Here is a 14925-nt window from a genome sequence, read left to right as displayed (position 1 = left end):
ATGTATTTTTAACTTACAAAAGGGTGACCAATTCTTAATGACATTTCATAATTAGAATGAACCCATATCTTAGAGCTCTTATTTTAAATTCCGACAAGATCTGGTGACATTGAGGGGACTTGGAGGGAGAAACCGGAAATTTTGGCAAACAGCTAGAGTGGATAGATCAGGATGAAACCTTGTGGGAAGAATAAGCGCATTTCATGATTGACATAAACAGACTGGATTCAATCTCTTTGGGGAAGCTGGGGACGGGTCCAGTGCTTTGGTGAGGTCGGTGCTTCTGGACGTGCTAGGAAGATGAAAATTGGTAGGCGTGTCTGGGACCTGCACAGATTGACTTTATAATAGTCGTCTCCCCGACTCGACCATCTGGGGGGCCGAAGGCAAAGGGAAAATGAGGTATTTTTAACTTACAAATGGGTGATCGGACCTTAATGAATTTTTATATTTATAAGGACCTAGTGTCTCAGAGCTCTTATTTTAAATCCTGACCGGCATTAGGCCTCTGATTCTCCTTTTAAGGCAATGTATCGATTTTTACAATTTAGCTAGAGCTCATGCCACATGAGCTCTTGGCTCTTGCAAACTCGTCACAAGTTGCTATATGAGCTCTTGCACTTGTTGTTCTTTTGATTCTGAACACTTTTTCTGTTGAAGAATGCTTCTTAGTCTCTGTTTACTTTTTTCGCAATCAAAATATAAAAAAAAAGTTACCTGTGCTTACCAAAAAAGTACTTACCTGCTTCATTAGTATATCCTTGGGCAAAGTGTCTGCATGACAATCTTCCCATATTAATTTCTTTTTTTCCCATTACTCCTGTCGATGCCAAACTTTTTCGGACACCCTGCCATTTCTCTTACGTCTGTTCTCTTTCTAACCTATTCGCACTATTTTTGCCTCATTCTTTAGTTGTTCAGGGCTATCTCTTATTTACTAAACTTCTAAAACATCCTGGTGTATATTCTTCCTAATATCTAATACCAATAGAAAGTGATCTGCACCAAGCTTATTCATATTTTGAACATTAAGGAATCCAGGAGATAGTCTAGGGTTCATCAAGATATGATCTACTACACTAAAATTTAAGGCTGAAGAAAAAGTAAACTCACCCCTTCTTATCATGGCCGAACCTCATGTTTCCAATGACCAGACCAGATTCTCCAAAGAGATACAAGAGCTCCCAAACAGTTGATTTTCTATTCTTATCTTAGCTGCTTCTTGGTCTCTTGTATGCTCCTTGTATCTTATTTAAGAATTAACGACGCTTCTTGACTACTAAGGTCCCTGCGTCGGCCCTGCAGTGCATTTCTGCAGCGTGATTCGATCTCTGGATCCCGTATTACCAAGCTAAGGTCAAATCCACTGCGCCACCACAGGACATGCTCCTCGTATCGCTACGTATTATCAATTATCGTTCTAGGGACATTTGTGCTGGATTTGGAACTAACCAAAAGACACTATGTGTATACTGAACCAATCGTTCTCTATATATTCGCTGAAGTTTCTTATTTGCAATCGTAAGCACATTGCTTTTTTATTTAGTTTTAAAGCAACATTTAGTTTTAAAGCAATATTGGCCAATTGCATAATTATGTAGGGTTGACAAACGCAACCTTCAGATCAGAATGAGCCACTTGCTGCGCTTCTTTAATAACTTCGGGATCATAATAACCAATGACTTTCGAGCATATTGTGTCTATTTTTATGCCGTCCAGCCTCGATATTGTAATAAAGTTCTGCATCGGCTTGAAAATTAGTTTTTCTTCAACTGCCTTTATATTGCCCACTTTAGTAAATGTTCCAGTAGGGGATAAGTTGTTACCAACTTCTCACTTTTCTAATAAAACGGGAAGTGTGGGACCCGGTACAACTATCCCCAGCAGTTTAAGTACAAAAGTACGGCTGGTACTACGGCACCTCTCTACCGTCCCCGCTCCCTTCTGCAAAGTTAGGAAACTTGACGATGTTTATCCCATTTATTCGCCAAACAATTTTAGATTTTAAAAAAAAAAAACAACTATTTACTATTTTCTTGTATAGCCACCACAGATATATTCTCTTCTAATAGATACTGCTAATTGAATCTCTTTCTTCACGACTCTGTACTTATTAAGTCACAAAATCTCAGAGGATTTAATGTCAATAGCAGCTAAATAAGACAATCGGATTATATGTGTCTCTAAGGAAAATCACGCAATCTTTCTTTATAAGTTAAAAAACGTATTACAAAACCTAAAAGAGAATAGAAACGGTAACAAAAAGCTAACCATTTTCTAAAGAAGAAGAAGTTGGGTTTTTGAATTTTTCTTTAAGTTGTTGTCTTTCCTGAATATCCAGGCCACTCAAATTCTCCCATTGCAATATACCCTTGTAGGACTGCAAGTAGGGGACTTGAAGATGGCGATGGGCATGCAAACTATGAACAAGGATCCTGAAGAGGTCAGTACAAAGAACTAAGGGTCCTTCTGTGAAGTATAGGAGATAAAACATGGTGTAGAAAAGTTCGCTGCCAGCACACATCGTGAAAAGGAATATCCGAGACGTGTAATAAAATCGTAAGAATGTGTTTTCAGACGGCCAATGCATTTATGACTCCTCTTTCCAAGCAGTAGTGACGTGTGTAAATGGATCCAGTGACAAGCCATATCTGTGACCATAGAAAGTTGAAAGGCAAAAACCCAAGAAAGACAAAATGTTGACAAATTTACAAGAAGAGCCATCGTCATACATCGATCTGTCAGCATATCAAGCATAACTCCAAATTGTGAACTTTGGTTAAAATACCTTACTGCATGCCCATCAAAAGCATCTAAAATACCACTCAACAAATAAAGAGTAGCTGCAATAGTTGGTTGACTAGGCATAGCATACAATGCTGCAGTTCCAAAAACTACTCTTATATATCCTATTAAATTTGGAATGAAGAGAAAAACATTGTCTGTGGTAAACATACTTTGAAGAATAGTTCTTATCAAGAAACAAAGATCTGTAAGAAAAATCGGTTTTTGACTCAAGTTTTTTACATCAAGTAGGAGCTTATTGACTCTAGGGAAAACTAGCGCGTGTGCTTTTTTAAGGCAAGTTTCTTAATTTTCTAATGTTGTTTCCTAAAATTTTGGAATATATATGAAGATAAATCAAAATACTTTTGCAATCAAAATTTTCTGCTATTACTTTAAAAACTAAAATATTTTATTCGTTAATATATTATTAGACTGTTTTTCAAATGCCGTCAAATTTTATTTTTTTCAAACTCTTATGATGTATTTCTAATCTCAGGGTTCCAAAATTATGTCGTGTCTCTACATCGAATTATCTATCAAACTGGGAATTTAGCGTTTCTGTTTTTTGTTAAGCCTATGGTAACAACTTGGAGGCGTATCATGAAATGCCAGAATCGGTTCTGCTTCAAATGCATCATTGCCATATTTTTTACTAAATTATTTTTCTGTTTCTTTGAAATCTGATTGAAGGGTATGGTTGATAACAAAGGTGACTTTCACAATGTCCCTGGTTCTAAAATATCTTTGAACCTGTGCCTCAGCAATCCGACAGTGCAAGTTCAATGGATCTGAAGAGTCGAATTCTCTTTTAGGAAATAATTCCCAGGTTTCCATCGAACCTCCAAGGTTTCTCTGTCTTTGGATTCTTTTGTATTCTCCATATTCAAATTTGGGTTTCTGAAAAGATTTTCTATGTCTAATAAATCATATTATGTTTAATGATCGTCAAATTAGAATTTGAGAACGTACCAATATGTTGCTTCCTAAAATTTCGGAATATGTATGAAAATTTTTCAAAATAGTTTTTTGCAATTACTACTTTCTGGAATTAGTTTAAAAAAACATAAAAATATTTTATTTATTATTATGTTATCAGATTGTTTTTCTAATGGTCAAATTTTATATGTTTAAACTCGTATGATGTATTTCTAGTCTCAAGGTTCCAAGATTATTTTATGTCTCTACATTTAATTACCTATCAAGCTGGGAATTTAGTGTTTCTACTTTTTGTTAAACTTATCTTAACAACTTGGAGACGTGCCTTGAAATACCAGAATTGGTTTTGCTTCGCATTCATCATCGCCATATTTTTTCCTAAGTTTTTTTTATTCTTTAAAATCTGATTTAAGGATATGGTTGATAACAAAGGTGACTTTCACATTGTCTCTAATTTAAATATGGTCGAAATTCCACCTCAGCCATCCGAAAAACCAGGTCCAAGAGATCTAAATCTATCAATAATTTTACTAACGTTGTTGATCCGCAGCTACAAATGGATCAGTAACACCAAAAGTTGCGAAACCTTCATTTACAAGCCCAAAGAGGAAGACTTGGAAGATACTTTGCATACTTGTAATAGCTTACGGATTGTCCGTGAATCAGTCATGGTAAATAGCTTCCAAAAGGAGCTAGGGCTAAGACATCAGGAATTGTGTAAGCGTTATAGAGTATAGCCAAAAATTCCTACTGTACGTGATTTAGCATTAACTAGTAGTCCATAAGCTGTTCTAGCTTTCGTGCTGAAACGACTAAGCATCCCTACACACATACTTTTCAGGTCAGTACCAAGGGGTAAGCCCAGATAAGTTAGGGATGACGAAAGTTCGATATCAGAATCACCTAAAGTGACTTTGGTACTATCAGAACCTGGTCCTGGTGAACTTAAACCATTCACTCTTACTCGGATTTAATTTTAGACCAACATCGTTATACTCCTCATTTAAACTTGCAAAATTCTTCTCTATTAAAGCCAGGGTTCTACTCAAATTAAGAATATCAGCATAATTCAATAGTAGCGCGTAAGATTTTATTGGTCTTATTCCATTCCTTCTTTACTGACCATTTGCAACTCTTACCTTGGTTTGAGACTCGGAACTATCAATGGCAAAACTGTTCAGGATAGGGAAATGATCAGAATCACGAAAAGAAAAATAGACATGGCATGGTTCAGCGGGAGCAAACACAGAAGAACAAAGTATAAGGTCCAAGAACGATGTTGAACCGGAATTATGGATATAAGTGAAGGGAGAGTCGTTGTCAATGTGTCGAGTCAGCACACACGCAGCAAAAGTTGCGCACTGGGGCTGGCCACATTGAACAAGCCACAGTTCATATCACCAGCAACCACTATTGACAAACCTAAGGAGGCACACAAGCTTAGGGATCTTGCAAGGCTGGCACAGGCTCGGGTAAATCTATCGTCAGACTTTTTTTATGATGAGATTATTTTATTTTCAAAAAAACATGAACTAATGAAAGATCATAGATTATCACAAGAAAATCATTTAGATCAGACTAACACACACCTTACTAACCCTCGTATCTAAGCATTACAAAGGGCGGCAACTCCTGGTAAGACCTTTCCTTCCAAAAGCTCAAGACTAGCTCCCCCACCAGTAGAAACATGACTGACTTTACTTTCAGTGCCCCATTTAGCAGCACAAGTAGCAGTATCACCACCACCAATTATAACAGTGGCACCACGAGCTGTAGCATCTACAGCTGCATCCATAATAGCTTTAGTAGCGTATGCAAATTTTTGAAATTCAAAAACTCCAATAGGTCCATTCCATACAATGGTTTTAGCTTTTGAAATAGGTTCAACAAACTTTTTAACTGTTTCTGGTCCACCATCAAGGCCCATCCAGCCAGATGGAATCCCATCAGCAATTTTAGCACTTCCAGTATTAGTATCTTCAGCAAATTTGTCAGCTGTTACGAAATCAACTGGAAGATGAAATGTAACGTTCTTCTCTTGGGCTTTCGCAACCAGTTTTTCTACAATTTTAGCACCTTCAGCATCAAAAAGAGAATTTCCAATTTCCATGTTGTTTATTACTTTTAAGAATGTGTATGCCATTCCACCTCCAATAATCATCTCATCAACTTTATCAATAAGACTCTCAATAAGTTGTATTTTATCAGCAACTTTAGCACCTCCTAAAATAGCAAGGAATGGTCGATCTGGATTCTCAAGGGCTTTAGCAAAATATTGAAGTTCTTTTTTCAGCAAAAATCCTGAGGCTCGAATGTCAAACCCGTCTCCCATCATAGAGCTATGAGATCTATGAGCAGTGCCAAAGGCATCATTCACATAAACGTCTCCCAGCCTTTTTAAGGAATCACGGAATTTTGTCACATTTACTGGGTTGGCTTTTACTTTCTGTCCGAAGCATCAATTCCTTTCCCTTCTTCTTCTACATGGAACCGAAGGTTTTCAAGCAATATAATCGAGCCCTGAGGGGGGTCAGCACATTCTTTTTCAATTTTTGCTCCAGCACAATCATCCAAAAATTTGACATCTTTACCAAGAAGCTTCTTGAGCTCTTCAGCCACAGGTTTCAAAGAGTATTTGAGCTCTCTGCGTCCATCTGGACGGCCCAAGTGCGACATAAGCACAATTGACTTTGCACCCTGCTCAAGAGTATACCTTATTGTCTCAAGTGCGGCAGCAATTCTTTGATTGTTTGTGATTTTATCCTCTTTTAAAGGAACGTTGAAATCTACTCTCATAAGAACCCGTTTATTCTTTAAATCAATGGCATCAATGCTTAATTTATCAAAGCTCATTTTGTTATAAGAATGTTTTCAGAATGTCCTTGAATTGACTGATTATTGCCATGATGTTTAACGCTCATCAAATTAGCATTTGAGAACATACCAATATGTTGTTTTGTAAAATTTCGGAATATATATGAAAATAATTCAAAATACTTTTGCAATTATGACTTCCTGGAATTAGCTTAAAACATAAAATATTTCATTCGTTACTATATTCAGATTGATTTTCTAATGACGTCATTCCCAGGATTGAGGTTCAATCCTCAGTAATGTCACAAGGATTTGGTAAACCTTTACAGTTTTTTAGAGAATTGTGTTTAAAAATTCCGCTATTATTGGTATTAACAATGAAAAGAAACTACCACCCGCTTGAACAAGTCATTTCCTTTTAAATTTTGGTGGAATAGCAAGTTCAATTGGGATCAATTCATAACGTTTAGTAGTTTTTCTAGAGAATTTTGTTTAAAAGTTCCGCTATTATTGGTATTAACAATGAAAAGAAACTACCACCCGCTTGAACAAGTCATTTCCTTTTAAATTTTGGTGGAATAGCAAGTTCAATTGGGATCAATTCATAACGTTTAGTAGTTTTTCTAGAGAATTTTGTTTAAAAGTTCCGCTATTATTGGTATTAACAATGAAAGAAACTACCACCCGCTGGAACAAGTCATTTCCTTTTAAATTTTGGTGGAATAGCAAGTTCAATTGGGATCAATTCATAACGTTTAGTAGTTTTCTAGAGAATTGTGTTTAAAAATTCCGCTATTATTGGTATTAACAATGAAAAGAAACTACCACCCGCTTGAACAAGTCATTTCCTTTTAAATTTTGGTGGAATAGCAAGTTCAATTGGGATCAATTCATAACGTTTAGTAGTTTTTCTAGAGAATTTTGTTTAAAAGTTCCGCTATTATTGGTATTAACAATGAAAAGAAACTACCACCCGCTTGAACAAGTCATTTCCTTTTAAATTGTTTTCTTTCTTTTTGTAAGCTAGGTTGTGTACAAGTGAACGATGTGGCTTTGTCTGATGCTTAATTACTTCTGGCAGCTGAATATTACCTTCAATTAAATTTAAACGAAGTTCACATAGGTAATTGAATTTATTGTCAATGCTGTGTTTGAGTATGGGCTTTCTAAGGCGTGCTTTTAAAATTACCTAGGACAAAAAATAAATATAAGTTTGTATGTAGTTTCTTCAATTTCATGATAGCTGCTAAAGGTTTGTTTTACTATTCACGGGTAGATATACATTAATTTCATTGTCAAAAATATTCTTGAGCACACGTAAATCTTCGAGCGAGTTTCGATTAAGATCCAATGGAAGGTAACCATAAGGTTTATTTGTAGCTCACTAATACGCTGAGAATAAAAAATTTGGTTTGCCAGGTTAAATTTGTTTGTTTAAAGTTACCAAAGAACTACAATCACGGAAATTTTTTCTTGATGATACCAAACCATGAATAATTGTTACATCATCTGAGACCATTCATTCATCGATTGAACTTCATTATCAATAATAAATCTTGAGTTTGGTTCGATAATATTCGATAAACACGTCAAGTCCCCGTTGAATTTTAAGGTTAGTGCAATAGTCTTTATTTTATCATTGGCCTCTTGTTACAGACTAGAAATAGTAGATTTTTTTACGATTTTCTAAAAACGTTTATCACAATTTAGAATTTTGTTTGTTAAAACTGTTGTTTAGCAAGACATTGAAGATCCATAAAGAAATCATCTGAATGGGGTTTTAAATTGATACATGTCACACTTATCGTTGTCAAAATAAAACTGGCCTAACCTAACCTCAATCTGTTGACTAAATGCTACAAGACAAAAAATAATAAAATAGCATTGTTTCTTTAATGCATAAATAAATACGAAATTTATGTATAGTGCCTCTTCTTCCTTGGTCTTGGGAAATGCCCCCCCCCCCAAAAAAAAACAACAAACTTCTATAAGCAAAATAGATTTTTCTAGGTGATTTTAATTTAGTTACAGTATTATTCAAATTATACAAAAATCTGTTACATATAAAATAATATATAAAAATATATAAGATATATAAATATTTATTAATTTAAATAGTCACAGTTAGAATAGGCCCCAGCCCAGGTCCCGACCCACAAGAAGGGTCTAGTGGCCGACCGAAGGCTGGATCCCTTCTCCCATGCAGGCCGTATGTGGGCCTGCAACAACAATAACTCTGCCTTTTGCACACGGAATATTGTGTTAACAAATCTCTCCCACCTCCTAACTACTACTATTGAATTTAAAGGATTTTATCTTGACCGAGACCTCCATATTGTCCACATTTATCTCCATCTGAAAACCTCATGGGGTAGTAACTTCAAAACCACACTCACAAATACAGACATGAGATTTTTCTCCACTCTAACTGTTTAGTTTTATATTTTCAAGCACGAATCAATATGACTTTTGCTCTTGAAACAAAACTACTTTTTACACAGTTTCAATAAACACTAATATCGAAATTGTCTTTTAACATAATTTTTAGGCACCCCCTTGCAGACTTGTTTGACCTCCCCATTGTAAGTTTACGTGCAGTACACCTATGGCCCTGGAGGCACACCATGGGATATCAAATCACTCACCGTCTCGGATTTTAAGCATTAATAGTTGATTTATCCCCATGTGTCACGAATGCTAAACGAGAATCAATGTAGGAAACGGCAGTTATGACAATGACCTGTTTGTATGGCAGCGATGTCTTGCATAGATTTCCATTTCTAAGCTTGAATTTTAGATTTCCAAGCTTGAACTCTTATGTTTTGTCAACAATTCTCTAAAGTTATAATTTATTGAAAGTTAGAACATTGAAGGTATTCATTATACGCATATGTAATGTAATTCATTATATATATATATATATATATATATATATATATAATATACATATATATATATATATATATATATATATATATATATCTTCTATATATAAAAATAAATTGTCTGTCTGTGGATGGATCAGGTGACGTCACCTGAAAAAACTGGATCAGGTGACGTCAAAACTGAAAAAACTAAAAAAAGGCAAAAACTACAAAAAAAACTAAAAACTAATAAAAAAAATAAAAAAGCTAAAAAACTAAAAAAAACTAAAAAAAGGCAAAAACTACAAAAAAAACTAAAAACTAATAAAAAAGCTAAAAAACTAAAAAAACTAAAAAAAGGCAAAAACTACAAAAAAAACTAAAAACTAATAAAAAAAATAAAAAAGCTAAAAAACTAAAAAACTAAAAAAACTAAAAAAAGGTAAAAAACTAAAAAACTAAAAACTAAAAAAACTAAAAAAAAAAGGAAAAAACTGAAAAATAAGCTAAAATAAAGGTAAAAACCAATAAAAAACTAAAAAAAACTGAAAAAACTAAAAAAAGGCAAAAACTACAAAAAAAAACTAAAAACTAATAAAAAAAGTAAAAAAGCTAAAAAACTAAAAAAAATAAAAAAACTAAAAAAAGGTAAAAAACTAAAAAAAATAAAAAATAAAAAAAAACTAAAAAAAAGGAAAAAACTGAAAAATAAGCTAAAATAAAGGTAAAAACCAATAAAAAACTAAAAAGAAAAAAAGGATCAACAAAGCACCGGGACACAGGGAGTATAAATGACGACCAGGACATGAGTAAAAAAAAAATTAACAAAACTAAAAAGAAGGTAAAAACTACAAAAAAACTAAAAAGAAAAAAAAACTAAAAACTAATAAAAAAACTAAAAAATCTAAAAATCTAAATAAACTAAAAAAGAAAAAAAAAGGAAAAAAATAAAGGAGAAAAACAAAACTAAAAAACGAATGTATATACAGACCGGTACACCGGGATACAAATGACGACCGGGACACAGGGAATATAAATGACGACCGGGACACAGGGACACAACTACAACGGGGACACCGGGGGAAACAGGGGGATATAAATGACGACCGGGACAAAAAACTAAAAAGAAAAAAAAACTAAAAACTAATAAAAAAACTAAAAAATCTAAAAATCTAAATAAGCTAAAAAAGAAAAAAAAAGGAAAAAAATAAAGGAGAAAAACAAAACTAAAAAACGAATGTATATACAGACCGGGACACCGGGATACAAATGACGACCGGGACACAGGGAATATAAATGACGACCGGGACACAGGGACACAACTACAACGGGGACACCGGGGAAACAGGGGGATATAAATGACGACCGGGACACCGGGACAGGGAATGGTCGATTAGCAATCACCATCAACAAAGCTCAAGGGCAATCATTAGAATCATGAGGTATAGATCTGAATACAGATTGTTTTCCCATGGATCATTATATGTTGCATGTTCAAGAGTCGGTAAACCTGACAATCTATTTATATGCAAAGACAATGGGATAGCAAAGAATGTTGTATATTCGCAGTTTTACGTAGTTAAAACCATATATATATATATATATATATATATATATATATATATATATATATATATATATATATATATATATATATATATATATATATATATATATATATATATATATCTATATTCACAGGTGGGACATAGGGACACAACTACAATGGCGCGTAGCTATTATGGCGCGTAACGACTTACGCGCGCGGGGGGGCTTGGGGGGGCGCGAAGCGCCCCCACCAACTAGGTGTTGGGGTGGCGCGAAGCGCCACCCCAACAGCTAGTATATATATATATATATGTATATATATATATAGCTGTTGGGGTGGTGCCTCGCACCACCCTAACACCTAGTTGGTGGGGGCGCTTCGCGCCCCCCAGGCCCCCCTGCGCGCGTAAGTCGTTACACGCCATTGTAGTTGTGTCCCTGTCTCCCACCTGTGAATATAGAAATAAATATATATATATATATATATATATATATATATATATATATATATATATATATATATATATATATATATATATATATATATATATATATATATATATATATATATATATATATATATATATATATATATATATATATATATATATATATATATATATATATATATATATATATATATATATATATATATATATATATATATATATATGTTTTTAACTACTTAAAACTTGCGAATATACAACATTCTTTGATGTCCCATTGTCTGTGGATATAAATCGATTGTCAGGTTTACCGACTTTTGAACAAGCAACATAAAATTGTCCATGGGAAAAATAAATCCGTATTCAGATCTATAACTGATTGTTCTAATGATTGCACTTGAGCTTTGTTGATGGTGATTGCTAATCGAACATTCCTTGTGTCCCCGTCGTCATTTATATATCCGCCTGTGCCCCCGGCATCCCCTTGTAGTTGTGTCCCTGTGTCCCGGTCGTCATTTATATTCCCAGTATCCCGGTCGTCATTTGTGTCCCAGTGTCCCTGTCTGTAATTTCTCTTTGAGCGTCCCAGTCGTCATTTATATTCCCTGTGTTCCGGTGTCCCGGTCGTCATTTGTGTCCCAGCCTGTAATTTATCTTTGAGTGTCCCGGTCGTCATTTATATCTCCCGGTCGTTATTTGTGTCCCAGTGTCCCAGTCTGCAATTTCTCTTTGAGTGTCCCGGTTGTCATTTATATTCCCTGTGTCCCGGTTTTTAGTTTTGTTTTTCGCCTTTATTTTTCAGTTTTTTTCTTCTTTTAGTTTTTTTTTCTTTTTCAGTTTTTAGTTTTTTTTAGTTTTTTTATTAGTGTTGTTTTTTTTTCTTTTTTGTAGTTTTTATCTTTTTTTAGTTTTTTTTAGTTTTTTCTTTTTTAGTTTTTAGTCTTTTACCTTTTTTTAGTTCTTTTTAGTTTTTTAGCTTTTTTAGTTTTTTTAGAATTATCTTTAGTTTTTTTGTAGTTTTTACCTTTTTTATTTTTTTTTCTTCTTTGTATTTATGCTAAAGCCAAGGTTCGAGCCTGGAACCTCTCGGACCTGGAACCTGGAACATAACGCTTTACCAACTCAGCTACTTCGGCTTGAATACATTCGTTTTTGAATTGGTATATCTATCTTCTATCTATATATATAAAAATAAGTTGTCTGTCTGTGTGTCTGTCTGTCTGTCAGGTGACGTCATGTTTCTGTGTTGACTGACGTCATGAAGTTAGTTGTCGTCATTTTTGCTTTGACGGTGATACAACATTAACAGCTTTTTTTTCGCTTTGCAAAAATGATTCTTTTGCAAAAAAACTGCTGTATACTGAAGTGCCTTCGTATTACACGTGGAATACTAAAAATAAAGTACTTGAACATCGAAAACAGGGTAAGTCAGTCGACGGCCACCTACCATCTTCAAAGATACCACGATAGGAAGACTCTACACCGTTCACCCCAATCAACATGAATGCTTCTTTCTACGCCTGCTTTTGGTGAATGTACCCGGTCCGACATCCTTTGAGTATTTGAGAACTGTAAACGGTACTATACATGACACTTACCGTAGTGCATGCCAAGCTCTGAATTTATTGGAGAAGGACCAACACTGGGATAACTGCATCAATGACGCGTGCGAAACGTCAACCCCAAGTCAAATTCGTGCATTGTTTGGCATCATTTTAACAACTTGCTCTCCATCAGCTCCTACAGAGTTATGGGGAAAATATAAGTCAAAAATGTCCGAAGATATACTCCATCGAAGACGTCAGATATGACTTTTGATTTTACATCAGAAATTTATTACTACACTTTAGTTATTATAGAAGATTTGTGCGTACGTATGGCAAACAAACCTCTTCAGGATTTGGGAATGCCTTCACCTAACCGTATCGCTGCTGTTTTGACATGTGTAGAATTGGATCGTGAACAAAGTTACAGTACGAGTGATCTATTGTCGTATGTACAAAATAACATTTCCAAGTTAACGTCGGAACGAAAAGACATTTATGATAAGATAATGCATTGTGTCGATAACAACGTTGGAGAAATTTTCTTTTTGGATGCGCCAGGAGGTACTGGTAAAACATTTGTGATAAAACTGATTCTGGCATCAATTCGATCAAAAAATGATATAGCGTTGGCAATTGCGTCGTCCGGAATAGCCGCAACATTGCTGCCTGGTGGAAGAACTGCTCATTCCGCTTTGAAATTGCCTCTGAATTTGCATTCTCCAGAAACTCCCACGTGCAATATTTCCAAATCATCTGGGATGGGTAAAGTATTGCAGCAATGCAAACTTATTATTTGGGATGAGTGCACAATGGCACACAAAAAATCGCTCGAGGCTCTGGATCAATGCTTGAAAGATTTGAGAGGGAAGTCGAAACCCTTTGGCAGCACATTAATATTGCTTGTGGGAGATTTCAGGCAAACATTACCTATAATACCTAGATCAACTCCTGCAGACGAAATGAATGCTTGCCTGAAAAATTCTAATTTATGGGCACACGTAAAAATATTAAAATTAACTACAAATATGCGTGTCCGATTGCAAAACGAAGACTCTGGTCAAACATTTTCAGATCAATTGGTGACAATTGGAAACGGAAAGCTCCCAGTAGACTCAATTTCGGGACGTATACAACTACCTGCTGATTTCTGTAATTTAGTGACGTCCAAAAATGAATTGATTGAAAAAGTATTTCCGAATATTCTAAAAAATTATAAAAATAATAAATGGCTAAGTGAAAGAGCGATTCTCGCACCCAAAACTATAGACGTCCACGAAATCAACAATATTGTTTTTACCAAGATTCGAGACCAGGCAGTCCTTTACAAGTCAGTCGACACAGTTTTGGAACCAAATGAAGCGGTTAATTATCCGTCTGAATTTTTAAATTCCATAGATCTTTCAGGGTTTCCACCACACGTGCTACAACTAAAAATAGGCGTACCAATAATACTTTTAAGAAATATAAACCCACCAAAGCTTTGCAATGGCACTCGACTTGCCGTAAAAAAAAAACAATGGAAAACCTAATAGAGGCCACAATCTTGACAGGGCCTTTTGAGGGTGAGGCTGTTCTTATTCCTGGCATTCCCATGATTCCAACGGATCTGCCTTTTCAATTTAAAAGATTACAATTCCCAATTCGATTAGCATTTGCAATCACCATTAACAAAGCTCAAGGTCAATCATTAGAAAAATGTGGTATAGATCTTAGTACTGATTGTTTTTCCCATGGACAATTGTACGTTGCATGTTCGAGGGTCGGTAAACCTGACAATCTATTTATATGCAGCGACAATTGGACAGCAAAGAATGTTGTATATTCGCAAGTTCTACGCAGTTAATTTGTATTGTATCTATCTATCTATCTATCTATATAAAAACGAGTTGTGTGTATGCATGTTTGTTTGTTTGTAAAAAGAGCGTTTGCATATGATGTCATTATTAGTACATACGGCTTTGTATATGCAGAGACAATGGGAAA

General features: G+C 34.8%; 2 pseudogenes; both read right to left on the bottom strand.

Annotated features, from left to right (window-relative positions):
• Positions 1-2266: 2266 nt before the first annotated feature.
• On the bottom strand, positions 2267-2955 carry LOC136043013 (CDP-diacylglycerol--inositol 3-phosphatidyltransferase-like; annotated as a pseudogene).
• Positions 2956-5326: 2371 nt separating this feature from the next.
• LOC136043014 (phosphoglycerate kinase 1-like) lies at positions 5327-6576 on the bottom strand (annotated as a pseudogene).
• Between the last annotated feature and the right edge of the window lie 8349 nt (positions 6577-14925).

This window comes from Artemia franciscana, unplaced genomic scaffold (genome assembly GCF_032884065.1).
Source record: "Artemia franciscana unplaced genomic scaffold, ASM3288406v1 Scaffold_2839, whole genome shotgun sequence".
NCBI classification, from domain to species: Eukaryota; Metazoa; Arthropoda; class Branchiopoda; order Anostraca; family Artemiidae; genus Artemia; species Artemia franciscana.
Note: the sequence above shows the minus strand (reverse complement) of the source record. Positions and strands in the feature narration are given on the sequence as shown.